The sequence below is a fragment of the Pelodiscus sinensis genome, chromosome 2 (assembly GCF_052426305.1).
Source record: "Pelodiscus sinensis isolate ZL-2025 chromosome 2, ASM5242630v1, whole genome shotgun sequence".
Taxonomy (NCBI): Eukaryota; Metazoa; Chordata; order Testudines; family Trionychidae; genus Pelodiscus; species Pelodiscus sinensis.
The window spans coordinates 107,404,695-107,432,221 of record NC_143053.1 but is presented as its reverse complement, the minus strand read 5'-3'; the positions used below and the strand labels follow the sequence as shown (position 1 = coordinate 107,432,221).

At 43.2% G+C, this 27,527-nt stretch overlaps 1 protein-coding gene and 1 long non-coding RNA gene across 5 annotated transcripts in view; one reads left to right on the top strand and one right to left on the bottom strand.

Moving 5' to 3' along the window:
* RNF144B (ring finger protein 144B) overlaps positions 1-27,527 on the top strand; it is a 142,559-nt gene that overhangs the window by 36,325 nt on the left and 78,707 nt on the right. Inside the window, exon 1 of one of the 4 annotated variants that reach the window (XM_025183986.3) lies at positions 19,809-19,892. The exons of 2 other annotated variants lie outside the window; for them this stretch is intronic. The gene's annotated coding sequence lies outside the window, so the exon portion shown is untranslated. Of the gene's footprint in view, positions 1-19,808; positions 19,893-27,000; positions 27,349-27,527 lie in introns of those variants that run through there. One more of the 4 variants, XM_006121825.5, reaches the window with a different exon arrangement.
* Positions 1-27,527, bottom strand: part of LOC142827161 (uncharacterized) — a 50,062-nt gene that overhangs the window by 19,412 nt on the left and 3,123 nt on the right. Inside the window, exons 2-3 of the long non-coding RNA XR_012901628.2 lie at positions 21,319-21,496; positions 4,476-4,630 (exon numbers count right to left, since the gene is read on the bottom strand). This is a non-coding gene — a long non-coding RNA (uncharacterized LOC142827161). The remainder of the gene's footprint in view (positions 1-4,475; positions 4,631-21,318; positions 21,497-27,527) is intronic.

The following is a 27,527-nucleotide window of genomic DNA, read 5'->3' as shown; positions in this document are numbered from 1 at the left end:
TACTTCCTCAAGCATGTGGTCCAGAACTCCAGCAATGATTTAAAGGGTCTGGGGCTTCAGAGCCTAGGCCCCTTTGAATCTTCGGCCCTGAGGAAATTGCCCCCTTTGCTCCTCTACTACATACCTTGTCGACAGGCCTGAAGAGTAGCATGTGTTTAGATTGTTAACAGTATTTTTCGTCACAGAGCTAGAATTGCAAGAAAAGTGATGATTATTGAAACCTGCTTATAGCACTAGGTTTTCTTGTTTAATATTTATAACAGTAAGTATATGATTACTGAGGATATTACAATTTTTCTTTCCCTATAAATAATTGAGGTCATGCCTGACAATTTCCACCAGCAAAGCACTTTAAATTTTCTTTAACAATTATTGAAGGGTGTATGTGTATTTGTAAAACATACTTTGCTAGAATTAAACGAATTGAAGAGTCAGTCTTTATATGTTGTTTATAAAATCATCTGAAACCTGTATGATCACAAATTTGATCTATACTAAGCCTATACTAAAGTCAGCTTTTATATTTCTGCCTATGCCCAAATGATTAAATATGGCACAAATGACAACTTAGATTAGAAAATGACAAGCTTAGGTCTGTCTCAGCTGATTCTTGTAGCCGTTACAGAACAAAATAGTATGCATTATAGTACAGTTCATAAAACTGTAAAAAAAAAAAAAATCTTGTCTAGTAAAAATACCAATCAGGTATCAAATAATTTGGCGAGTAGAAGGCTTTGTGGTATAATCAATGGTTGGTCCTTGGAATATTTAGGGCATGATTAAACACTGGAATAAATTACCTAGGGAGGTTGTGGAATCTCCATCTCCGGAGATATTTAAGAGTAGGTTAGATAAATGTCTATCAGGGATTGTCTAGACAGTACTGGGTCCTGCCATGAGGGCAGAGGACTGGACTTGATGACTTCTCGAGGTCCCTTCCAGTCCTACTATTCTATGATTCTGATTCTATGGTTTGGAGAGACCCTATGTATACAGAGCCCCGGGGGCATACAAAATTTATATCTGTCTCCAATATATGATCTGAAAAATGGTCCGTGGGTATCTGCAGATTTAAAGCAGGTATCCAAAGCTTTGCAGGACTCCTCTACCTTAATGGTGACAGTATACAGGAAAAAACAACCAGCTGGGGGCATCCTGTTTATGAATGAAGACAATGGATGTGTGTGTGGAGTATCACTGGGGTTATACTTGGGGGACAGGCTGCCAACATACTTGTTATAGGATTGGATATCACAGCTGGTGGCCCGTTGAGTTGGGGAGCTGTCCTATCTCTATTTGATCAGCTTTAGATCGAATATAATAGGTAGAGGTTTTGAAAAGCTTGAGCTCAGTTTTGCTATTGTCAACTAAAATATACAATCCTCATTTGAAATAGTGGAATAACTTTATTTTTGCACTTGTATAACTCAACAACCAGCAGCAGGACTAGATTTTAAAGTTGGCAGGAATTCTACTTCTCCAGGAGAAATGTAAATCAAACCATGACTGGAAAAAATGTTTAGAATTTTTAAAATGATCAGTGATTAAAGTTACATGTCCAGAATGAAGAGCCATGTAATTATAATCTGCTAATTTGTTCCAGGATTAGTTAACAAACCTAATGTGCTTTGTGACTTGGCACATATTACTTAGTTTGCACTAAGTAATACACAGTCTTCCTTCATGGAGCTTCAGGGAGTAGCCGAGTTAGTCTGTACAGGATAATCTTAAAAAATAACAAATGGTCTGGTAGCATTTTATAGACTAACAAAACATGTAGATGGTATCATGAGCTTTCGTGGGCACAGCCCACTTCTTCAGCTGACAGGAGTTCTGAGTTTAGGCAAGGTGGAGAGACTAGCTCCATGCTGCCAGAAGGGGCAGGGCCTTGGGTGGAAAGGGTTAGGGCAGGGTAGTCAGCCCTCTGCATCACCCAAAGTATAACATGCTGCCTTCCCCAGCCCTTAGAGCAGCCTGGAGCATGCTGTGAGGCACTCTGATGGCAATTTAAAGGGCCTGAGGCTGTGGCCACCACTGCCACCACAGTAGCAACAGCAGCGGCTGGGAGTCCCTGGCCTTTTAGAATCGCTGGGCCCCAGGATAGTGGCTCCATTTCCCCCCACTCCATTAGTGAGCCAAGTTAAACATAATTTTAAAAAGTCTTTCTCCGCCAACCCTGAGAATTCCCCCTCTAGGGAGTCCATCCCTCTTGTGGGAATGGAAGAAAGGAAAGCCCCTTTGTGAAAGCTCCGCTAGCCAATGATGTGAGTGTGTAAAAGTACAGAACATGGAGGGGTGGGAGTGGGATGCAGGAGTCCCACCCACTTAACTGAGGCTACGTCTAGACTACATACTTCTTACAAAAGAAGCTTTTTGCAGAAGAAATCTTCCAAAAAAACTTCTTCCAAAAGAAAGCATCCACACTGCAAAAGTGCATTGAAAAAGCGATCTGCGAGTAGATGCTCTCTTGCATGTAAGCTGTGATTGCTATGGATGGAATGGCCACCAGGGCACCTGTGCTTTTTCCTCTTTCCTCTTCTTCCAAAATAACTCCCTTTTCCACATCCACACATGCCTTTTTGCGAAAGAGCTCTTTTGAAAAGCTGGGTCCAGGAGGTAATAACATCCGGTTACACCATACCTCTTCTCTCTCTACCATCCACCTCTCCCCCTCCCCCACCCTTTTCAGGGACCCCTCTCTTAAGGCTCTCCTTATGCAGGAGGCCCTTCGCCTCCTCAGTATAGGAGCAGTGGAGAGAGTGTCGGATCATTTCCACAGCAGGGGTTTTTACTCCTGTTATTTTCTTACAGAGAAAAAATCAGGAGGGTGGAGACCCATTTTAGATCTACGACATCTCAACTGGTATCTCAGAAAACATAAGTTCAAGATCGTGACGCTAGCTTCTATAATTCCAGCATTGAACCCAGAAGATTGGTTTACGTCCCTCGATTTACAAGACGCATACTTTCACATCACAATTCACCCTGCACACAGACGCTTCCTCAGATTCGCGATAGACGACCAACATTTTCAGTACAAAGTCCTTCCCTTTGGCCTGTCATCCGCTCTGAGAGTTTTCTCAAAGAATCTCTCTGTAGTGTCAGCCTACCTCCGCCAACAAGGCATAATGATATTTCCATATCTAGATGACTGTTTACTCAAAGTGCCCATGTACGACCAAGCCCTATGGGCGATCCATGGACCAGAAACCTATTTACAATCCCTAGGTCTAGTAGTCAACATCCAAAAGTCCTCTCTAACACCTCAAAGTTCCCTAGAGTTCATTGGGGCACAGTTAGAGTCTACAACAGCAAGGGCATACCTTCCAAAGACGAGATTCCAGAGGATTCAGGATCTCATCTGCACTATCTTGATAAGCCCAAGAATCGACATACTATCTTGTCTAAGGCTATTAGGACATATGGCAGTGACCACTTATGTGATACAGCACGTGAGGCTGCACCTGAGATGCCTACAGTACTGGATCGCCTCAGTATACCGCCCTGGCGAGCACAACATTCATAGGCCAGTTACAATACGCAATACAGTCAAACATTCTCTAAAATGGTAGATGTCCACCTCCAACATGCTTACGGGCATCCACATCCACAACCAGACAGCCAGACTACCACGGATGCATCCCTCATGGGATGGGGAGCACATTGCATGGGAGAGCGGGTGCAAGGCCAATGGACGGCAACGGAATCACTCCAGCACATCAATCTGTTGGAACTGAGGGCAGTACGCAATGTATGCAAGGCGTTTGTGTCCAAAATCACATACCACACAGTCCAAATATTTACCGACAATACCAATGTGGTATATTATATCAATCGCCAAGGCGGAGTGAGATACAAATCCCTCTGTACAGAGGTTACACGCCTATGGAATTGGTGCAATCAGCACAAGCTCAATATCATTGCAATATACCTGCCAGGCAAAGGCGACTCTATAGCGGACACACTCAGCAGACAATACTTCCCCCAACTTGAGTGGGAGTTGAACCCACGATTCACACACTTCAAATTTCAATGTTGGGGGTATTCTTGCATAGATCACGTATACCAATGCAAAATGCCCGAATTACTGTTCCAGGGCAGGAGTGGGACCAAAATCGCTTTTCTCCTCAAATGGAATCAGGGCCTACTCTATGCTTTTCCCTCGATTCTGCTTCTTCCCAGAGTACTGGAGAAAATAATTACGGACCGGGCCACCATTATACTAATAGCCCCATACTGGCCCAGACAAAGTTGGCTTCCAGTCCTAATACAGATATCTCTGCATCCACCATACCATTTTCTGCAGTCCAAAGACCTACTAATACAACGGGGACAGACCACAATACACCCTCAAATAGACCGGCTACGCCTCATGGCCGGTTCCTAGTTGGTTCCATCGCACAGAGCTCATCTGCTCGCAAGAAGTAAAACACGTTCTATTACACAGTAGGCGTGACTCTACCCTCAAAACTTACCTTTATAAATGTTGAGGTTTCCAATCATGGTGCAATGATAACAGTCTCGATGCTATGATGCTGCTAATCCATTGGATTTTGGACTATGCATTATATCTCCAACGTTCTGGCCTCTTGATACCATTCATAAGGGTCCATCTCTCTGCGATCTCCACCTTCAGGGACACAATAGAAGGACAATCAGTGTTTGCTCACCCCATGACAAAAAGATTCTTCAAGGGCCTCGCAAATTTTACCCCCTGAGGAAGGCCACTCCAACACTGTGGGACCTTCAATTCATCCTAGATATTTTAATACGGCTGCCTCTTGAGCCGATGGCATCTTGTGAGTTCCCAATACTTACCATGAAGGTGGTCCTCCTCCTGGCCATCACTTCAGCATGAAGGGTAGGCAAACTTGCGGCTCTCTCAGCCAACCCTCCTTATACCCTCTTCACAAACACCGGAGTCATCCTAAAGTCACACCCTAAATTCCTCCCAAAAGTGAACTCCGAATTTCACATCAATGAGCCAGTAATATTACTTACCTTTTACCCCAAACCGCATAAGTCACCTCAGGAGGCAAGGCTCCAAATATTAGATATCCACAGGGCTCTGGCGTTCTACATTTAGAGAACACGGCCCTTCCGACAATCACAATGCCTCTTACTATGCATGGATGAACGATCTAAGGGTCACCCATTATCCTCACAGCGGATTTCTAAGTACATCGTAAAATGAATTACTCGATGTTACGAGATACAGCATAAAACGTTGCCAACATTGATTCGTGCACACTCCACGAGAGCAACAGCAACAACGACAGCTTTCCTTTTTGGCATATCCTTATGAGACATCAGGAGAGCAGTCATTTGGTCTTCGGAATTCACATTTGCAAAGCACTATGCAATTGACACTGTTATTCGAGACTCAGCGCTGGCATCAGCAGTGCTTTCCACGGTCTAGAGATCCTGAGTCCAATCCCACCTCGGTAGACCAGACAACAGCTTGATACTCACCTACAGTGGAGCACCCACGGGGACACTACCCGAAGAAGAAGAGGAAATTACTCACCTTGTGCAGTAACGACTGCTCTTTGAGGTGTGTCCCCCCGTGAGTGCTCCATGTCCTGCGCTCCTCCCCGATCGGAGTCTCTCTTTATGTCTTACAGATGTATTCAATTAGGAGGAACTGGCGGGAGCCGGACCGCACGCAGCCTCAAAAATGGCACGAAGGGCACGTGCCGCCACTGTGCATGCGTGGTCCGGCTAAACCATGGCTTATAAATCTCTGACCTGCGGTGCTGGGATGAGCCTGACACCTATAGTGGAGCACCCACAGTGGAGCACCCCGGGGACACATACGTCGAAGAACCGTCATTACTGCACAAGGTGACTAACTTCCTCTTGTGTCTTGGCCTGGATGTATGTATTGTGCAAAGTGATTGGACCCTGACAGCATCCCAATAAAACTGAAGGTTTTAGAAACTATTAGAAAACATTTTTCTATTACTTTCATATTTACTAGAGGGAGTTGAAAGGCTAAATGAGTTCTGTGGTTTTGATGATAGTGCTAACCTTTCACTACTGACATGCAGCTTTGTGAGGCTTTAAAGAAGCAAAAGTTGGGTTCTTTATGTAGGAGGTAGGGGAGTGAGCCACAAACATTTTTAGGGGCTTACCTCCCCTTTTTAGGTAGCATTGTGATCTACAAAAATTCCACTCAGCTACTTCCTAACCCTCCTAAGGCTATGTCTACACTGCAGTTAGTCACCCATAGTTGGCCTGGCCTGTAGGATGACTAGGTGTCTGTTTTGACTGGAACAACCAGTTGATATGGGATCCTGACAGCTCTGATCAGCAATGCTGACTGAGCCATTGACTGTCCAGTTGGCCAATGCAAGGCTGTGCAGGCACTTGTTCTGTCTAAGGCTGTGAGTGGCCTCTGTGGCCATTTCTCTACTATTTCCTTCTCCGCCCCCTACTTCTTCTTTGAGTAGTGATGAACAACCTAGGCTAGTGAATGAGCTGTCTGAATGGGACTCCTTTATCTCATTGGGCCTCAGTGTTTTTGTAATCAAGCTGGTCTCCCGGTATAGGGTGATTTTGCTAACTGCACTTCTATACCTCAAATTTGCAAGGTGTACTGATTGAACCATAGCAGTGCTTTGACTGGATGCAGAAGGAGTGCATAGCTCTCACAGTCAATGTGGTGTGCAGTCAGCATGCACCTCACTTCACATGCTTGTCACTTTAGTTATACCAATTGGAAAAAAAAAGCTAAGCAGGCAGAAACAAGCAGTATCTGGCAACCCTCCACAGGGGCACGTGTTGAACCCTGATAAGCCACATGTGACTCATGGACCTCAGGTTGCCTGCTATTGTCTTTGAGGGATAAGTCGTCCAAGCAATCCAAGTAACACTGGATCCTGTGACTTGTCCCCTAAGTAGCCATTATATATGACTGTGCCAAAACCTCGTGTTTGTTTATTTTGACTTGCATTTTATTCCAAAAAGAAGCTTCTGTCCGTTGCCCTAGGCATTCCTTGGTCCAGTTTAAAAATACAAATATAAAACCTGACTATTCCAAAAACCCCTTTGACTGACAGTTACCATACGTCACAATGCAGCAGCCAAAAACATGTTAAAGATCTTTAGAACTTCTATGCATAGTTCGCCTAGCCCCTTAGAGCCATAGGGAAATCATAGACTTTGCAGGAAGGCTTGACTCCATGAGGAACTATGCACTCCTTGCAAAGTCTACTAACACTCACCTTCCGGCATGCAACCCCAGCTGTTCCTTTTTGTTGGGGCTGTTCACCATCTGGGAAGATGAAGTGGAGGACTTGAATCATTATTAATGTACAGCAGTGTGTGGCTGGTCTTAGGTAGCAGCACTAGCAACTTTCAATGACTTGTTTAAAGATCATCATAAGCAACTCTCAGGCAGGGTTCCTAAATGAGTTGATAGTGCTCAGAACTCATCAAATACTCATCAGCCATTTTTTTTCATTGTTTTGGGATACCGATATAAAGATGTCCTGATAATTTTGTGGTGCTGATGTGATTCCCTAATGGGATGGACAGGGAAACACCACAACTTTTTTGCCCTTTCCCTTTATAAATTGGTGGCTGTTAATTGTGGGCAGTCTAAATTTGGAAATGTTTTACTACATGCTTTATGATTTCCGTTGCATAACTGAATGACATTGTATGTTTTGTTTGACCTTGTAGAGAAGTTTTCATCTTCATAGTAAATAGGGCCACTGAGAGCATTAACTTGTATAGAGACCCTAGGGATTACTTAGGAAACTGTTCTGGTACTTTATGTAATCTGTGCAATGCATTTATCTAATCCGTTGGCATTAGCATTTTAAAGACAACAAAGTTAAAAATCTATAGGTTGGACCTCTTTGGTCCGGCATCCTCAGGACTTGACTGGTCCCAGATGAGGGATTTTTTTCAGACCAGGGGAGGTTATTTCAGGCCCCCCATCCTGCTTTCTGGCTCGCACGTGTCTCCTGCAGCCTAGCTGAGCCACATAGAGGCTACCTGCCCTGCCCCTCCAGCGGAGCCATGTGCCAGCTTCTCTGACCCTTTGCAGCCCAGCTGAGCCACACATAGACTTTCTGCCCCCCCCCCCCCAAGGGGAGCTGTGAGCCCCTTGCAGCCCAGCTGAGCCACGTGCCAGCTCCTGGGCCTCTACCCCCTGCAGCACTCCGAGACTCTCTGATCCTGGAACATCTGTGGCCATGCCGGATCATGGATGTGGCCGGACCAGAGAATCCTAGATTTCAGAAGTGCAACTTGTAATCAGATCGAAAAGAACCTACTATTAAAGCAGCACATGAATTTTCCAAAGATTTCCATGTTTTGTAAGATGTAAATACATTTGACTTAATATAAAACCATATCCAGCTGTATTGGTATGATTGTGATTTAGCTAAATGTTTCAGGATCCAGGATGCAAAAACTCACCTCCACATTCATAGGTTATTGACAACATCTGTTGCATGATTCAGGAATCTGATCGTCCTACTGGCTACGCAAACAAGTACACCAACAAAAACATGTTCTTTATGCTCCCTAAAGTCTGTTCTGACTCACTGGATACTCTGTACTTCACTCCTGAACAACTAGACAGTGTTATCAAATTGTTAGCAGGTTCCAAGAATTTTAAATCTGAATTTCCTCTTCCGTAGGATGAAAAGAGTTATTTGTGTTAGTCAGCGGAAGCCAGAAAATGTTATTTCAAGCACAACATTTATGTATACAGTTTCAAATATCTATTTAGGAATAGTTATAATATGCTCAAATATGATTGATCTTGTTTTTGCCTGATAGACTTCCCAGTGTTAAGTGTTAGTTTGTCCCTCAGTGATCACATACTATATATTTATTTGATCTCTGGTTTTACTGGTAGTATAATATGCATGACTGAAATATGTTCCTGCCTGTCATTACTGTATATGTGTGGGATTATTTGAAATTATCTTCCTTAGTTAAGACCTTTTTGGACAAACCTTTGCTATCTGTTGGATTTTGTGCTGAAACTGCTATTACAAGAATGGAATCAGTGATATGGTACATAGCGAATTATGAAGTTGTGTGAAAATTAAAGAAATAAGACACGGTTAATACCCATTATTTATTATTTTGTATTTATCTTAAGGGGTTTCTTTGGGTTCCATGTGCAAGGATGCACCCAAACATATAAGAAGCTATGGTCTGACATGCAAGACTGATTTGACTACTTGTCTTGTTAGTGGCTGTTTGAATTATATGACAACTTCTATATGTGTCAGTGCATGCATCTCCACTACATCTTTGATGAAATGCTACTATTGTTAAGTCTCTCTGGAGAGCTGACACAAATGAAGCCAACCAGTTACATCTCTAGTTGACTGATGCCCCATTCTTAGACAGGGAACAGCATACGGTATCACCTTGAAGATCTTCTTGTATTCAGTAGTGGAATCTCATTTCTGTGGCCCAGAGTGTGACAGTATAGTTGGTCTTTTGCTGTCCTTCTGATATGGCAGCTCGCACACCCTTGGATAAGAGTGCTACTGGCCCTTGATCATCCATGGCAGATCAGTGCCACATGGGAACCAAAAATTATGCCCTCATAGTAAATTCAGGAGTCTATTGTCGTACCAGCCTGCTTATTCATTTGATCATAGATCCAGGCTCAACAAACTACTATCTGGTTTGAGAAGTGCTGCTGTGACTATGCACTGGCTTGACCTGGTTTCCACTACATGCTGTGACTATGGGGAAGCATCAGATATTAGCTCATGTGGTGGAAGAGTGTCTGTCCTGACATCTGAAGTGTGATCTACAGTGCCTAGCCTCCCCTGAGACTGACAGAGGTTAACCTCTGGCTAAGGAACCTGGTTAAAAGTTTAATGTCTGCAGATGAGAGAGCAACCTTCACCAGAGATTTCTTTTTTTCATAGATGGCTTCTTATTTTTTAGTCATCCTTCTATGAATTATTAACTTCTGGGATGGGATCATGTGTTTTGATGACAACAGTACAATCGCAAGGGTGAAATTCAAGTGGTTGATTCCTGAAGTAATCTTGCTAGCATAAGACGATATTTTTCAATGGTGGTTGTGGTTGGTGAATTTAAAAAAATCAATTACAAACTATTAAAGTAACTGTAAAGGTCTTACTTATTAATGCCTGCCGTGCAAAAAACCTGGAAAGCTGGAGACTTTATTGTACATTTCTATACACATAAACAATATTTTCAAAAGTGATTAATGATTTTGGGAGCCCTGATTTTTTTTTATGTTCCCAGCTTGACATACCTTTAAAAAGGTCTAATTTTCAAAGGACAAACACTGAGCACTTTGTGATAACCTAGGCCCCTTTTAAGGAATTTCCAATGGTCTCTTAGTACTTTTAGGCTGTTGGATTCTCCCACCAGCCCCAGCATGGGTTATTCCTTCCCACCTAATTAGGACCAGTCTATCTGCTTCATCCTAAGAGCTTCTGACTTTCCCATCCCATGTAACTGAGATTCACCCTACCGACAACCTTCGCTCTTTCCACCAATCCACAGATGGATAGAAACAAACTACAGGCAGTCCCCGACTTATGTGGATCCGACTTACGTCGGATCCGCACTTACGAACAGGGCTTTTCTCGCCCCGGAGCTCACGGGCGGCGGATCCCGGGCTGTCCCACTGTGGGCGTGCTCCGCGGCTTTGCTCCTGTCCCCCTGGTCTGCTGGGGGGGGGGGGGTCCAGCAAAGCCGCTGGACCCCCCCAGCAGACCAGGGACACCAGAGCAAAGCCGTCGCCTGGGCGGCTTTGCTCATTTGCCTGGGAGCAAAGCCGCCCAGGTGGCGGCTTTGCTTGGGTGTCCCTGGTCTGCTGGGGCGGTCCAGTGGCTTTGCTGTACCCCCCCAGCAGACCAGGGAGACCGGGAGAAGCTAGTGCCCCCCCAGCAGACCAGGCTTTTCTTGTCTACCCCTGGGGTAGAGCAGCTGGGGGCTGCCGGGTTGGTCCTGCAGCGCCGCTCCGGACCAACCCGGCAGCACCCCAGCTGCTCTGCCCCAGGTGTCCTGATTCAGCCGCTGCTGGTCAGTTTCAGCAGCGGCTGAATCAGGACGCCTGGGGCAGAGCAGCTGGGGTGCTGCTGGGTTGCTCCAGTAGCGCCGAGGAGCGGTGCTACTGGAGCAACCCAGCAGCACCCCAGCTGCTCTGCCCCAGGCGTCCCCAAGTCAGCCGCTGCTGAAACTGACCAGCGCTGACTACAGGAAGCCCGAGGCAGAGTTGCTCTGCCCCAGGCTTTCTGGAATCAGCCGCTGATCAGTTTCAGCAGCAGCTGACTTGGGGACGCCTGGGTTTCTTAAGTTGAATCTGTATGTAAGTCAGAACTGGCATCCAGATTCAGCCGCGGTTGAAACTGATCAGTTTCAGCAGCGGCTGATGCCAGTTCCGACTTACATACAGATTCAACTTAAGAACAAACCTACAGTCCCTATCCTGTACGTAACCTGGGGACTGCCTGTACTGAATAGTTCAGGTACAGAAAATTCTTTAAAAAAAATCATGTGGTGGGGTGTATCAACCCTACACTGGTGTTGCAGGGGGCTGGTAAACTGCTTTGGGATCGAGAGGCCCCGACCCTTTACCCTTGTTGGTCATGCACCCAGTGGTGGAAGCATATATAGAGGCAGAGCTGGCCTTACCATGAGGTGAACTGAGGCCTCAGATGCCAAACTGTGTGTGTGTGGGGAGGGAGGGATGCCATTAGGACCAAGAGTGTAGAAAATTGTGTCTGCTGCTCGTGCAGCGAGGCAGCATGGGGGCGTCATTTGAACTCCCCACCTCAGGTGCCAAAATGTTGTGGGCTGCCCCATATTGAGGAAACAGTTCAGCTCAGTCTGGGCTGGCTGAGATGGAGGGGAGTTGCTGTCCAGAAGCCACACACTGTCTCAAACTCCTGCTAGCTCCCTGACATTTGCATCCCAGAATTTCAGAGCCATTTACAATCATTAATTATATAAGTTTCACAGTGCCCTTGTGTGGCAGGTCAGTATTATTATAACCATTTACTGATGAGAAAATCGAGCCAGGCTGAGATTGAATGATTTTCTCAAGGTCACACAGGAATTCTGCAGCAAAGTTGAGACTAGAACCTGGAATAGAAATTCCAATCTCTGAATCCATGCCTCAGCTGCAAGACCTCTCTGGTTTTTGCTAGAGCGGTGTGAAGCAGTTGCATAAAAGGCACCCTGATCAAAACCAGATCATCAAGGAAACACAAGGTCTGCTTCTTGGCTTATTAAACTATGACTGTATGTGACAAAACTCAAGTACAAATACACAATGTAATAGCTATGTCCATAAATAGCTACAAGTCTAGTCAGTACTCCCTTGACTTCAGAAAAGATTACTACATTTTTATGAAATCACTTAGCTTTTTCATCATTATTGGCAATGCCAATCATTTGCTTAAATCCACATTCGGATCAAGACCTTAAAAGTGATGAAACTACATTGTTTTTTTTCTGTTTAGTTTAATAGAAAAATACTTGCATCATTAATAGAACTTCAAGCCTGAGGGAAATACCTACTAAATGAGGAAACTCTTGATGTTCATTTCTTTTACTACCACATTTCCAAAAATGCTTGTATAAAAAAATAATAAGAGGACTGATATAACTTTGTTAGAATTTTGGACCATTTTTTTCGTGGAACTTTAAACCTGAAAGATAAAAATCCTGAGTCAGATTTTCTGACTCTCTCCAAAGATGGCATAAAAGGAATTCTCTAACTGGGGATAACCCACAAGGAGAAGTTTTCAGCAGATTTAGAGCCACTGCAAGGAGTGCTTTCTGGGGCAGGGAAGACTAGTAGCTGGAGTACTCTGGTGTCTCTGGTAGATGGTTCTTTAGTGACTGTTGCCAGTTGAAGCACATTATAATAGTTCCAAGACTTCTAACCTGCCCTAGGGCTGGGGATGGGACAGAGAATCAAAGAGCTGTAACTAACTCCCTCCAGTCATCCCATATTCTCCTGTGATCACTGCAAATTGATTGATGTCTTTTTGTAGCTATCATTTAAAACACAATTTTTATTTGTTCTCCCCACTATATTCTTCAATTCCCTTCCTCATTGCCAATTTCATTCGTATCAACTTTGCTGACCCAAAGAACTGACTGTTTTATGTAAGTTATGTACAACATTACATCAAAAATCCCAGTTATTGGGATTTCCGTGATAAACATACTAAAGATATCCACCCAGGTTACAAAACCAAAAGTGCATGACAGTCAGCACAAAGGAAGTTATGTCAATATTCAAGTGATTTTGTTTCCCCCTTCCTGTCATTTTGCTTCAAAGGAAAGAAATGCATGTGTTCTTGTAAAAGAGCCAAGAATGAGTTGAGGAGATTCCAAAGCAGCACTATGACTCTCAGCCACCAAAGCTGTTAGAGAATATGATCAAGAATAGCATGAATGATTTAGTTCCTTTTTTCTGTAATTGCATAGTATTCAGATACTAAATAACTAATATACCACACTAGTTTTTTAGCCTGAATAAAATAATTCAAGACTGAAATTAATGCCATTTCTGTTGCACATTCTGATCTAAAGAATAATTGGAAAGGGCCTAGGATATTTGCAAAGACTGTTGCTAGTCAACAAATGGTAGTTTGCAATAGGGATACAATAGTTATCTGTAGAGATAGTCAAAAATGGGGAAAAACAGTTAGCAAAACAATTAAGTTGTTTCCTTTTTACAGGGGTTGAGATAGAACAATTTTTCATTTTGGTAATTTTTCACAAAACAGTAATTCATTTTTTTTTGAAAATTTGAATGCATCATTTTCTTCCCTTGTTTTCCTCTCTTCTTTCCCCCACCTTTGAGAATCAGAATTTTAAATTTTTCCTTTTGCTGTTTTGTATCTTTTCCAGGGGTTGTGTGTGCGGTGGAGGATACATCGTTCATTTATTGCATTAAGAAATAGAAGGAAATAAAGGAAAAGTGAGGAAAAGAAGGGAAAAACCTTGAATATTCAAAATTTAAAAAATGTCAAAATTTGAAATATTTTAATTTTGGTTTCTGATTGGAAAATTTTGCTGAGAAAAGATCACTTTTCATCAAAAGAAATATTTTAGCCAGATCTAGTTATTTGTATCTGGAGTGGCTTAAGTGCTGGCTAGATAACTTCATATTTGAGAGGGTTTCCACTATACAATCTGTTGAGCCATATCGCCCATAGAAAAGTACAGGGGAGTTAGACGTAGGCAGATGGATTTTCAAAGGTGAAGTGATGCTTCACAAACAATTAATTTCCATATAATTTCCTCAATGACAGCAGATAGTTGTGATTCAGAAGACATTATTTGCTTTGACCTAAGCAGTGTTTGACCAGGAAAAGTAAATGTTATGTGTCCTGCCCTTTTGCTCCATTGGGTCTCATAGGGCTTCATCTCTGCTCTCATGTCACTTTAGCTTGGCTTCAAGAGCTTCTCTGCCCATTAGAACTGCCACTGACTTAAAGAAGAAATTGTTGAAATATCATGTAAAGGCTGGTATTTTTCATGAAATCCAGGGGCTTGAAAACAATGAAAACTAGACACCACTTAGTGTGAAGTGAAAGTCCTATATTGCTTCAGTGTAATTGAAAGAGCTGTCACTATATTTACAGTGAAGTTTTGGTTTGCTTGATTGTGAACGTCCACCTTGGTAATTTTAGGAATGCAACATTTACCACCTGCCAGATCATGGATGTTAAGTGTCTCATTTCAAGTAGATTTCCCTCCTTCTCTGAGTAGGGGAAAGGAAGAGATGTTACCACTACCAGCAGGTGTCATTAGAACAGGTTTTGGAACAAACTGAAAAATCAAACAGTAATAAGTGACCAGAACCAAATGGTATTCACCCAAGAGTTTTGCAGGAACTCAAGTGTGAAAGTGCAGAACTACTAACTGTAATCTGTAAATATCATTTAAATCAGCTTCTGTACCAAATGACTGGAGTATAACTAATGTGACATCAATTTTTAAAAAGGGTTCCAGATGTGATCCTGGCAATTAGAGGCTGGTAACCCTGACTTCAGTATTGGGAAAACTGATTGAAATTATAGCAAAGAACAAAATTATTAGACACATAAATGAATATAATTTGTTGGGGAAGAGTCAACAGTGTGATGCTGTTGCAAAAAAAGCAAATATGATTCTAGGTTGTATCAACAGGTGTGTTGTAAGTAAAACTCGTGAAGTCATTCTGCCGCTCTACTCTGCACTAGTTAGGCCTCAGCTGGAGTACTGTGTCCAGTTCTGGGCGCCACATTTCAAGAAAGATGTGGAGAAATTGGAAAGGGTACAGAGAAGAGCGACAAGAATGATTAAAGGTCTAGAGAACATGACCTATGAAGCCAGGCTTCATGAACTGGGCTTGTTTAGTTTGGAAAAAAGAAGATTAAGGGGGGACATGATAGCAGTTTTCAAATATCTAAAAGGGTGTCACAAGGAGGAAGGAGAAAATTTGTTCCTCTTGGTTTCTGAGGACAGGACAAGGAGTAATGGGCTTAAAGTGCAGCAGGGGAGGTTTAGATTGGACATTAGGAAAAAATTCCTAACTGTCAGGGTGGTCAAATATTGGAATAAATTGCCAAGGGAGGTGGTGGAATCTCCCTCTCTGGAGATATTTAAGAACAGGTTAGATAGACATCTGTCAGGGATGGTGTAGACGGAGCGTGGTCCTGCCTTGAGGGCGGGGGGCTGGTCTCGATGACCTCTCGAGGTCCCTTCCAGTCCTATTATTCTATGATTCTATGAACATGGTTTTTGTAAAAGGAAATTAGGCCTCACCAATCTACTGGAATTCTTTGAGAGGGCCCATAGGCATGTGAACAAGGGAGATCCAGCGGATCTCCTTAGATTTTCAGAAAACCATTACATTGCTCTTAAGCAAAGTAAGTTGTCATGGGATAAGAGGGAAGGTAACTGGTTAAAAGATAGGAAATAAAGGGTAGGTTTCAGAATGGAGAGAGGTAAATAACGGCGTCCCCAGAGGTCTGAACTGGGACCATTTCTATTCAGCATATTCCTAAATCATCTGGAAAAAGGAGTAAACAGTGATGTGCCAAAAATTGCAGATGATACAAAACTATTTAAGATAGTTAAGTCCGAGGCAGAGGCAAATAGCTACAAAAGGATTTCTCAAAACTGGGTGATTGGGCAACAAAATGGCAAGTGAAATTTAATGTTGATAAATGCAAAGTAATGTACACTGGAAAACACAATCCTAACTATAATATAAAATGATGGGGTCTAAATTAGCTATTACTCCTCAAGAAAGAGATCTTAGAGTCATTGTGGATAGTTCTTTGAAAACATTCAATGTGCCATGGCTGTGAAATATGTGAACAGAATGTTGGGAATCATTAAGAAAGGAATAGATAATAAGACAGAAATTATGATATTGCTTCTATATAAATCCATGGTACACCACATCTTGAGTACTATACGCAGTTGTGGTCACCCCATCTCAAAAAAGATATATTGAAATTGGAAATGATTCAGAAAAAGGAAACATAAATTATCAGGGCTGCAGAACAACTTTATATGAGGCGAGATTAATAAGATGAACTTTTCAATTTGGAAAAGAGATGGGGATATGTTTGAGGTCTATAAAACCTTGACTGACATGGAAAAAGTAAATAAGGAAGTGCTATTTATTCCTTCTCTTAACACAATAACTAGATGTCACCAAATGAAATTAATAAGCAGCAGGTTTAAAACAAACAAAAGGAAGTATTTCCTTATACAATGCATAGTCAACCTGTGGAACTCTTTGCCAGAGGATGTTGTGAAGATCAAGCCTAGCACTACTCAACATTGGAGGGCTACTCAACCCCCTCCTGGGGGGTCATAATGATACAGAACATGCCAAGAGCTGCAAATGAAGTGTGGTTGCATATACATGCAAATAAATATGCAAATATATGCAAATAGCTTCTTTCACACTGATGGGCATGAATACAAAGATTAAGGTAAGACTAAACAACACAGGCCCCATTTAAGTCAGTTCTGATATTAGTAAAATGCAATATTTACCCCATTTCCACCCATATGACAGCACTTTTAATGAGCAATGACAGTCCAGAAATTAACTACTAAAACGCATATCAACAGAAGGCCATTATATTGACTACAAAGTCTTCACCACATCCTCTGGCAAGGAGTTCCACAGGTTGACTGTGTGCTGTGGGTTCAGCCGTGGAAGGCAAGTGAGAAGTTCTGGGGCCGGCACGAGAACCAGGACTAATTAATGCCAGGGGGAAAGCTGTAAGAGAGAAAGAGGGTTTTTAACTCAAACTAACTGGCTGCCAGATAGAATTCAAAGGCTGGGCTGGGGCACCCCAGGACACAGGAGAATTGGTGGAGCACAAATCCATGACCTGAACTTGGGGTGTCAGAAATGAGTCCTCATCAGTGCACAAAACATGGAGGGGAGGGGCTGTCCCACCTTCTAACCCTTTTGGGGGGTATTTAGGGCCTTTGGTATATTTCTTGGAGTGATTTTACTCAGAAAAAGTTTCCAAGCCAGAGTGCTTCTACCTGCAGACACAAGAGTTCAGGGTGGCTGCCTCAATTGATTTTTGGAAGGGACCCACAGAGCCCAGGGCAGCCTGAGGGATTACCAGGGGACATGGCTTCACTCTGTAGTAACAGTGCAGCTGAGTGCAGCAGCCTGGGAGAGGGCTGGGAGGCACAAAGGAGCAGGCTCCTGCCACCTCATGGTTCTCCCCAGGTTATTCATGGCTTTCCCTGAATAAAATGGATACCGGGTCCTTGGCTCAGCCCAGCCTGGCCTGACACCGCTCTCCTCTCCCCCTCCTAACACTAGGCATGGAGGAACCCAGCCTGAATGGATCCCAGGACCCCAACCTTTCCCGAGTCCCAGCACAGACCTTTCTTGCCCCGGCCTCGCTGCCTGGCTCCGCCACCTCCGCCTCTCCTCGTCCCTCGCTGCCCAGGTCTGCCGTCACCTCACCACATGCCTTACTGCTTGGCTCCTCTGCTGCCTCTTGCCAACTACCCCCCTCCCACCTCCTCCAGCTGGCAGCTCTTGCGCATGCTCCGACTAATGGCCTGACTCAGGGCCGTGCCCCATGGCAAGAGCAGCATGGCTCCACTCGTGGGGAGGTGCTGCCACTGGAGGAATGCTCTGCCACTGCCTCTTGCCACCCCCCGCCCTGCCAACCGGCAGCTCCTGTGCATGCACCAATGTGCATGCAGCCTGGCTCAGTGCGGCGCCGTGCGGCTCTGCTTGAGGGGAGGTGCTGCCACTGAAGGCTACGGGGATGCAGCAGGCAGATGGCCCAAGAAGTGACTGAAGGCTCCGTGGGCCGCATGCAAATGGGCCGTTGGCCGCATGAGACCCATGGGCCATGTGTTGAGCAGCCCTGGTCAAGACTATAACAGGGTTTTAAAAAGAACTACATAAATTCATGGAGGATAGGTGCAGCAATGGCTATTAGCCAGGACTGTGATTAAAGATTATTTTCTGATTACACTGTCAGTTATTTGACTGTCTTTATTACAGGTGATGCTACCTGTCTCCCTAGGCTACTTATATATTTTGATCTTCCAATTTTTACAGGCAATGTAACTTTGTCATCTGGAATCACTACAACTCTAGGTAGGTCGTCAAATCATTAATTAATGTGATACAGCAAAGTCAGAGAGCAGCAGAAGAGTAGTAGATGGGAGGTATATAAGACCTAGGATGATCAAGATCTTATTCCCTGTGGACTTGGGAAAAGATTACTACAGGGTAATTGGAATACCTGGAGCCAATTAAGACCCCACCCATGACCTAAGAAACCTCCCTTGCTTCAGTCAGATAGGGAGAGTAAAAGGAGAATTAACAAGTATTAGGAGAGATACTATTATTAACCAGAAGACCAGAGTACCAGGGAAAAGAAAACCCTGCCCAATCAGAGTAGAGGGACTCCCCTGGCATGGAGGACTGAGGGAAAACCCTACTCAGGGAGAAATAGGATACACAGCCTGGAAAGGTGAAGGGGCTGGGACCTGGAGTAGTGGGTGAACCTGGGTTCCTTCCCCACTCCTCTCTCTCTCCCTCCCATAAGGGCACTAGTAGAGCCCATAATGCCCAAGGAGAGGGGAAAGGGATGGTGCCCTTGCAAAGAAAAGCATTGGCCCTTTGCCACATGAGTCAACAGCTTTTATCACTGTGGGAGCATAATCAAAATGAGAAAACAAATTACATATATTAAGGCCCAAGCTGTGAACTTAGATGTGAACATAGTTAATAGGCAGTAAGAATTCATATTGCTCAACCTGGAATTTCCACTATGCTGGTTTATTACCAGTGCACACTTGCTGCCCTTAGATTTCTTTTTTTCAAAAGCAGAAAAACTTTAGTGATTGCTTATTGTGAGAATGTATGTGTTACCTCCAGTGCTAGAGTGTACAAATTGTTCTTTTCATCTGCCTTAAGCTTGTAGATACATGTTCTGGTAATAGATTCCGTCTATGTTTACTGTACAGTTTCAGGTCTGTTATCCGATATGTATAAATACATGTCTATGAACAGGTCACATTTCCACTCACAAAAACATCTCATAACAAACTATAGGCACAGTACAGAATCAACACTCACCCCCTTCCTTGTGTTTGGCTTTATTAACGTGGCAACATAAAACAAACAACCTAATCTCTAGCCCAGTCCTTTTTCCCAGGCTTGGTTGTCTGTAGGGATCTTGTCTTGTGACATATCAGCACCACTGCCTAGAGGACCAATCTCTTCTCTTCAGAGCTATTGTGGAGTTACATATCAACAAGTCAAAGTGAGTCAACAGGGTTCAGTCAGCAACTCCCTTTGGGGTTTCAACACCTCCTCTAAGGGTGGGTCCACAGGAGAACCCAGCAACTCCATAACAGTGCGTATTGTGTGCATGTATGTGTGTGTGTGTTAGAACGTGATGTTTCTAGTCCATTTTTCTGTTGGCAAACTATTTTAGAAAAAAGTCTGATTTTCAGGAAATAATGTTTAGTCATTTACTGAAAACTTGCTTTCCCATCTTTCTAATTCTTCCTACTGGTGAACAGCCTTTAAGAGGAGCTAAATTAAACATTCAAACTATAAGTATTTCTGATGACAAAGAATCCAAACCTGCAAATACCGTATTCCCATGGACTTACTTACAAGTGTACATACTATGGGTCTGGCTTAAATTGTAATGTGAAGTATTGTGGCTTCAGTCTATATGCTGAATGCCAAGCCCTTTCACATTTTTTACTCTAGGTATGTTTCTTTCCATAAGTTTTTTACTAGTACTTAAAAAAATTCCACTTGGTTGTATTATACTTTACCATAACATATTTTTATAATAAATTTTGATTATATTTTAGTTAAGGAGTCAGCTGCATCCCAACTCAGAGTTGTAGAACAGTATAACAGGAAAAGACAGGATCTCAATTTTCTGGTAACAGGTCAAAATATATGCAATACATATATGCAAAAAAAAAAAAAAAAGCTTAGAAAATATAGCATGGATCTTTGAATTTTTTGTGTTTTTGTCTGATTTCTAGCATTCCCTGCATGATTTATATATAGCATAGAACTTCATGGTGCAGTGAATAAAGCCTCTTTTACTGCACAATATATATTAGGATGAAATCTGTCTTCTGAAAACTATTTTCTGTTTCTGTATTCCAAAGGAGCATTATTATCCCATGACACTATGAGCATCACTCTTGCAACGACATAAAATGTACATCTACCCATTTTACACACAAAAAGCATTTGTTTTCTTAACATTGATAGTAATGTCATGCGTAAACACCCCATTTTCTTGTGAAATAGCCCCTTTGGCATATATAAATACTTTTTTATGCATGTAAATGTGAGATTTACATATACAGTGACTGAAATACATTATAACTCTTTGTCACATGTGTGTAAGTGAGAGGCTTTGGCATTAAAAATGTGCCCCGCAATATGACATTGGTTTTTTTTATAACATAAGTAATAAACCATTTTTTGTCATTCTTAACTTATTGGTTGTACAGTTCTCAATCAGGTGGAGAACTGGAAGCAATATTTTTTTTTGCAGGCTGATCCTGGCTCTTTATGCAGTTATAATAAGGCGTTTAGTATTACACTAATTCAACATACTCATTTGCTCTTAGTGGGATTGTTTTGAAATCCAATTTTGGTTATGGAAATGAAATTTTGGTTACATGAACAATGGTCAGTGGTTAAGTTACTGCTTTTTTTGCTAGGCTACCTCAAATTAATTAGTAATTGCAATGGCATGTTTGTACACCGATATTTCAGTGATTATACATGTCAGAAATACTTACAGTAGATGGAAAGAGTGATCTGGTAGCTATTTATAGTTCAATAGGGTTAACAATTTCTCTTCTAGAAGTTTCTAACTCATTTAAAAATTCAGTTGTAGGCTGCATCTTGAAATTCAGTTGTAGGCTGCATCTTACATGGCCATGGGATAAGAGGGAAGGTCCTTTCTTGGATTGAGAACTGGTTAAAAGACAGAAAACAAAAGGTAGGAATAAATGGTAAATTTTCAGATTGGAGAGGGGTAACTAGTGGTGTACCCCAAGGGTCAGTCCTGGGACCAATCCTTTTCAACTTATTCATAAATGATCTGGAGAAAGGGGTAAGCAGTGAGATAGTAAAGTTTGCAGATGATACCAAACTGTTTAGGATAGTCAAGACAGAAGCAGACTGTGAGGGACTCCAAGAAGATCTCACCAAACTGAGTGATTGGGCAACAAAATGGCAAATGAAATTTAATGTGGATAAGTGTAAAGTAATGCACATCGTGAAAAATAACCCCAACTATACGTACGGTATGATGGGGGCTAATTTGGCTACGACAAATCAGGAAAGAGATCTTGGAGTTATCGTGGACAGTTCTCTGAAAACTTCCACACAGAGTGCAGCGGCAGTCAAAAAGGCAAATAGGATGCTAGGAATTATTAGGAAAGGGATAGAAAATAAGACCCAGAATATCTTACTGCCCCTGTATAAAACTATGGTACGCCCACATCTTGAATACTGTGTACAGATGCGGTCTCCTCACCTCAAAAAAGATATTTTGGCCTTGGAAAGGGTTCAGAAAAGGGCAACTAAAATGATTAGGGGTTTGGAACGGGTCCCGTATGAGGAGAGGCTAAAGAGACTGGGACTTTTCAGTTTAGAAAAGAGGAGACTGAGGGGGGATATGATAGAGGTCTATAAAATCATGAGTGGTGTGGAGAGGACTGATAAAGAAAAGTTATTTATTAGTTCCCATAATAGAAGAACTAGAGGACACAAAATGAAATTAATGGGTAGCAGGTTTAAAACTAATAAAAGGAAGTTTTTCTTCACACAGCGTGTTGTCAACCTGTGGAACTCCTTGCCAGAGGAGGCTGTGAAGGCTAGGACTATAATAGAGTTTAAAGAGAAGCTGGATAAATTCATGGAGGTTAGGTCCATAAAAGGCTATTAGCCAGGGGATAAAATGGTGTCCTTGGCCTCTGTTTGTCAGAGGCTGGAGAGGGATGGCAGGAGACAAATCGCTTGATCATTGTCTTCGGTCCACCCTCTCTGGGGCACCTGGTGCTGGCCACTGTCGGTAGACAGGATACTGGGCTAGATGGACCTTTGGTCTGACCCAGTACGGCCGTTCTTATGTTCTTATGTTCTTATATTACATCTCAGCCTAGAGGCTTTTTTCCCTAAGTTATAGAAATGTCAATACATTTAAAAGGTTAGTTTGACACTCCATGCTTGTGAGTGACTCCATCACCATAATTTAAAAAGAAATCTAATTTGGGAAGCATTTAGTTTGTGAGAGCTGACATATGACATGACATACCTTTGTGATTTCCCCCCCTTTTTCAATGAACAAATGAAAAAATACTGAATCCATTTGGGTTGCTGTGGGAAACGGAGGGAATCCAGCTGTGTAGCAATTTTAGCATGACTTCTAACACTTCACAAAATTAGCTTGACCTAGAAGATTTCTGTACAGTTTTTATATACTGTACTAGCAGACTTGAGGAATAGCTGATGGGGACTGTAATTCTGTAAAATGGAGTACAAGTATTTGAGAAGGATGGAAAAATGGGATAGATTGGGACTTCCACTGGTGACATGTGCGTCACCATGACAGCATCTCAAAAATTCAGTGACTGAGCAAATATACTGTCTAAGATGCTGTATTTGAGATAATCTCATGGAAACCTTTTCTCTCAAATTAATGTGGACCACTTCCCTCGCTATGCACCAAAGTAAAAAGTAATATTAGGAAAGTGTATTTGTTAACTGCCATGCTTTTTTCTTTTGGAAAATGTAATCACATGATCTCTTTTTTCTTTTTATTTATTTAATCTTTTCCTTTCCTATTCTTCTTATACAATAATCTGAAGGCCACAATTTTAGATGTATGTCAGTGGATGTCACGAGGCATACCGGAGTGGTTGACAAAGGCATCCTTTGTCGACCGCGCCACATCTAGACTGCCGCGCTGTGCCGGATCAGCTGATTGTCGGCACAGCACAGCGGCCATTTTTATTTTAATGAAGCGGGGATTATTAAAATCCCCGCTTCATTGACTATGCTGAATAAACTACTTTACATGGCTCTGTCGACGGAGCCATGTAGTCTAAACGCACCCTTTATGATGAAATGTGTTGTACATCATGTAATTAAGGTTCACACTTATTGGGAGGGCTGTTGAATGCATGCTCATTCTTCTTTTGTCTGTCTCTCTCATTGCTGGACTTTTCAGAGTTGATTTTCAGTGTTATATTTCATCCTATGATTTTTTATAAAGATTAACTTTCAGATTTTAAGAGCTAATACAGTTGTGGGTTTGTGTACATTTGTATATGTCACCCTAGTGTGACAAAGTCAAGTGGGAAAAGGCAGCCCTAGAAGGGTAAAAGGCCTACTCCCCTATTAACTAGAAGTGAGTTATTGCACATCAATCAGGATCACCTAAAAAGGGATTGTCTCAGGCAGAGTAGGATCAGATGAGACCGGGATACCTTGGAGCAGCTAGGAGCAGCTGATTCCATTTCAGAGATGCTTGAGACCTTTTTAAGAGTAGGAAGAGGAACACACACACACACACACACAAGTTAGAGACAGCAGGGGAGTGAGCAGCTTCATGAGGAGAGGCTGCTACTCTAGGGGAAGATGACAAGCCTAAATCTCTGCTACGGGGAAGGCTGACTGCCCAGACATGGCAGATAGCAGGTTCTTTACCTGAAGCCTATCTCACAAAGGGGCAGAAGTGCAGAGACTGAGATGGGAAAGAAGGATCTTTGCCACATGTGGTGTCAGGGTGAGATACTGCTGTGAGGTTTCTTGGCTAACCATCCCAGGGCAGATTAAATCACCCACCTCTTAAAGAAGGGAAAAAATGGAAGAGGTAGTAAAGGCACTGGTACAGGCTACCATGGCACAACAAGGGAGTCGGTATGGCTACAACAAGAAACAAACCAACTACTGATAAGCCAGGCAGCCCAAGATTGAACCACCCTGCAGTAGGTGATGAACCAGCGGAAGACCCTGTCTGCTCAGATGCACGGCCAACACGGGACATGGCCCCTATGGACTATTAGTTATTTACAAAAGATGACAATGAAGGATGATGTAGAATTGTATCTTCTTGCCTTCGAAAGGACAGCCCTTCAGGAGGCCTGGCCCCAAGCTCAGTGGGTCAGCATTCTCGTTCCTTTCCTGTGTGGGAAGGCCCAGAAGGCCTATATTGACATGCCAGAGGAAACAACTACCCATTACTATTGCCTAGTGAGACAGGAGTGACAGCAGCTGTAAAGGGCCAGAGAAGGTTTCATGAATGGAAATACCAGCACAGAAAAACACCAAGGTCTGAAGTGTTTGACCTGATCCATCTGGCCTGGAAGTGGCCAAAGCCCAAGACCAACAGCCCAGAAAAAATCATAGAAATCAGCATCCCAGACATGTATATGAGAGGGCTGCCACCAGAACTGCGAGGATGGGTTAGGTGAGTGACCCCTCTTCCTACAATGAGTTAGTTTCCCTCATAGAGAGACATTTAATGACCAAAAACTTTCTCTGACCATTGGGGAAGAGGTGCATCAGAACAAGAGGCCAGCCACAGCTCCAAGGGTCCAAGCTCCCAAAACCTCAGAACTCAGTCAGGGAGGAAGGAGACTGAAAAGTGGCCGGAGGCTGCAAAGTAACTTGGGGTATGTCTACACTACCCCGCTAGTTCGAACTAGCGGGGGTAATGTAGCCATCCGCAGTTGCAAATGAAGCCCGGGATTTGAATTTCCCGGGCTTCATTTGCATGAAACCGTCCGGCGCCATTTTTAAATGCCGGCTAGTTCAAACCCCGTGCCGCGTGGCTACACGCGGCACGGAGTAGCTAGTTAGGATTAGTCTTCCTAATCTGAACTAGCTGTACGCCTCGTGGAAGCCTAATCCGAACTAGCTACTCCGTGCCGCGTGTAGCCGCGCGGCACGGGGTTCGAACTAGCCGGCATTTAAAAATGGCGCCGGCCAGCGTCATGCAAATGAAGCCCGGGAAATTCAAATCCCGGGCTTCATTTGCAACTGTGGATGGCTACAGTACCCCCGCTAGTTCGAACTAGCGGGGTAGTGTAGACATACCCTTCGAGACTGGGGGAGAGAGAGTTGCGGAGTAAGGCCCAACTACCCAATGAATATGGGGATGCCCCAAGCAGGATATAGGTGTTATGCATGTGGGGGAGTAGGGAATATAGCAGCTCAATGCCCTAATATAGAAGAGTCCATGCAATGGGTGGTGCATGGACCATGACCCCACACCCCCCTCTACTGGTGCTCTTCCCTGAGGCCCAGCCCATGCTCAGCCTGTTTCCACTGAGGCCCCCACACCACTTGTACGGGGGCAGGAGGTGGAGAAGAGTGAGCAGGGGGGAGGAGCAAGCACTGGGCAGGGTTTTGGTGGTGGGAGGAAGAGCTGAATGGGGACAGGGCCTCGGGGGAAGAAGCTGAGCAAAGAATGGGCCTTGGGGTGACATGCAGGTGCAGCAGGGGGCTGGGCCACAATCCAGATGCCAGGGCCCCTTCTGCATGTGGTCCCTATGTCACAGCATCATTGGTGCGGTTTTAAACTTGATATTGAGCATATGCGAGCCACAGTATTGCTGACAGTTTCATCCAGAAAGCTACAGTCAGACATAAAGACTTTAAACCGGGATGCTAATAAAGATAGCTTGTAGGTGAATTCAATAATTTCAATATTCTGTAATTCATGATAATGTAATTAAGTAGCTCATTACTATTTTAGCAATGATTAACTTAAGATACCAATGATAGACACATAATCAATTACTAGAATATGAAAAGTGTACAAATATCCTGAAAATAACTCCCTTTCCCTCCAATTGGCTGACCCCTACCTCCCCAAGCACACACCTCTTCAAAAGCATAGACCAAGAAAAACAAAAGTCAGTGCCTTTAGCTCTGCCCCTACCTATAATGGTATATATTGTGTGTAGCATGCATAGGGCTATGGACGCCATTGGATGCAGAAATTGTTCTACTTAACCAAGAAAGGTGGTTTTGTGGGTTAAAACAAGACAGTCCCATGAAACCCCAGAGTGTTGATAGGTCTGGCTGACTGGCTATTTTGAGAAAGGATAAAACTTCACAAGTTTGTTCCTAATTAGCCCTAGATCATGAGACATTATACACATACACAATTCAGCTGGCAGCTCTGTACATAATATGCAGGCACAAGCCCCCATCATCCCATGAATACCTATAACATACATGAGCCCCATAGGCTGACAAGCATATGTACATCCTGTGTGAAACAGACACAGATATACATCTGTTACAGCCCTACCTAAAAAACCTTTGCTCAAGTATAACAGCTTATACTTTTTAGATGTGGAGGTCCTGGATTCAATCTATGGTATATGTCATCTGGGGGAATTTGACAGGGTTAAAGCAATCACCTGCAGTTCAACTGAGACTCAGCTGGGAAGTAGGAAGTGCTGTGTTCAAGCTTCCTGTATAAATAAATGCAGCTTTCCCACAGCTACTGCATACAAGCTCTGACGTGCTTTTTAAGATATAATGGTAACAAGCTCTTAATAGCAGGGAGGAGATTATTCATCAGAGTGGTGAAAGGGCTGGGAGACAAGTCCTGTTACAGTCCTGAACAAGTGTAAAGCTGTCAGCAGCACGGAGAAAGAGAGGAATGGTGAGGGAGAGAAAGCTGTTTCTGCTTCAAATCGTAAGCCTACGGTGACTGAAGGATTCTGAATCTTGGGAGTACTGAAGTGTGAGTGAAGGTATTGAAAAGTCAGACAGCTGGGAGTGAACAGTATCCTTCTTGCAAGGTATGTTGGAAAACAGCTCTCTGTCTCTCTGCCTTTTTATAACCTACTTTTCCTTAAAGCGAGAGATTGAAAGGGCTAAATGATTTTGTATATAGTGCATGTCAAATACTGAAAAGGAAAGAAAAGGGAAAGGTTAAGTAGCTAGAAAATATTTGTGCATGATTTTAAGTGAAATCTGT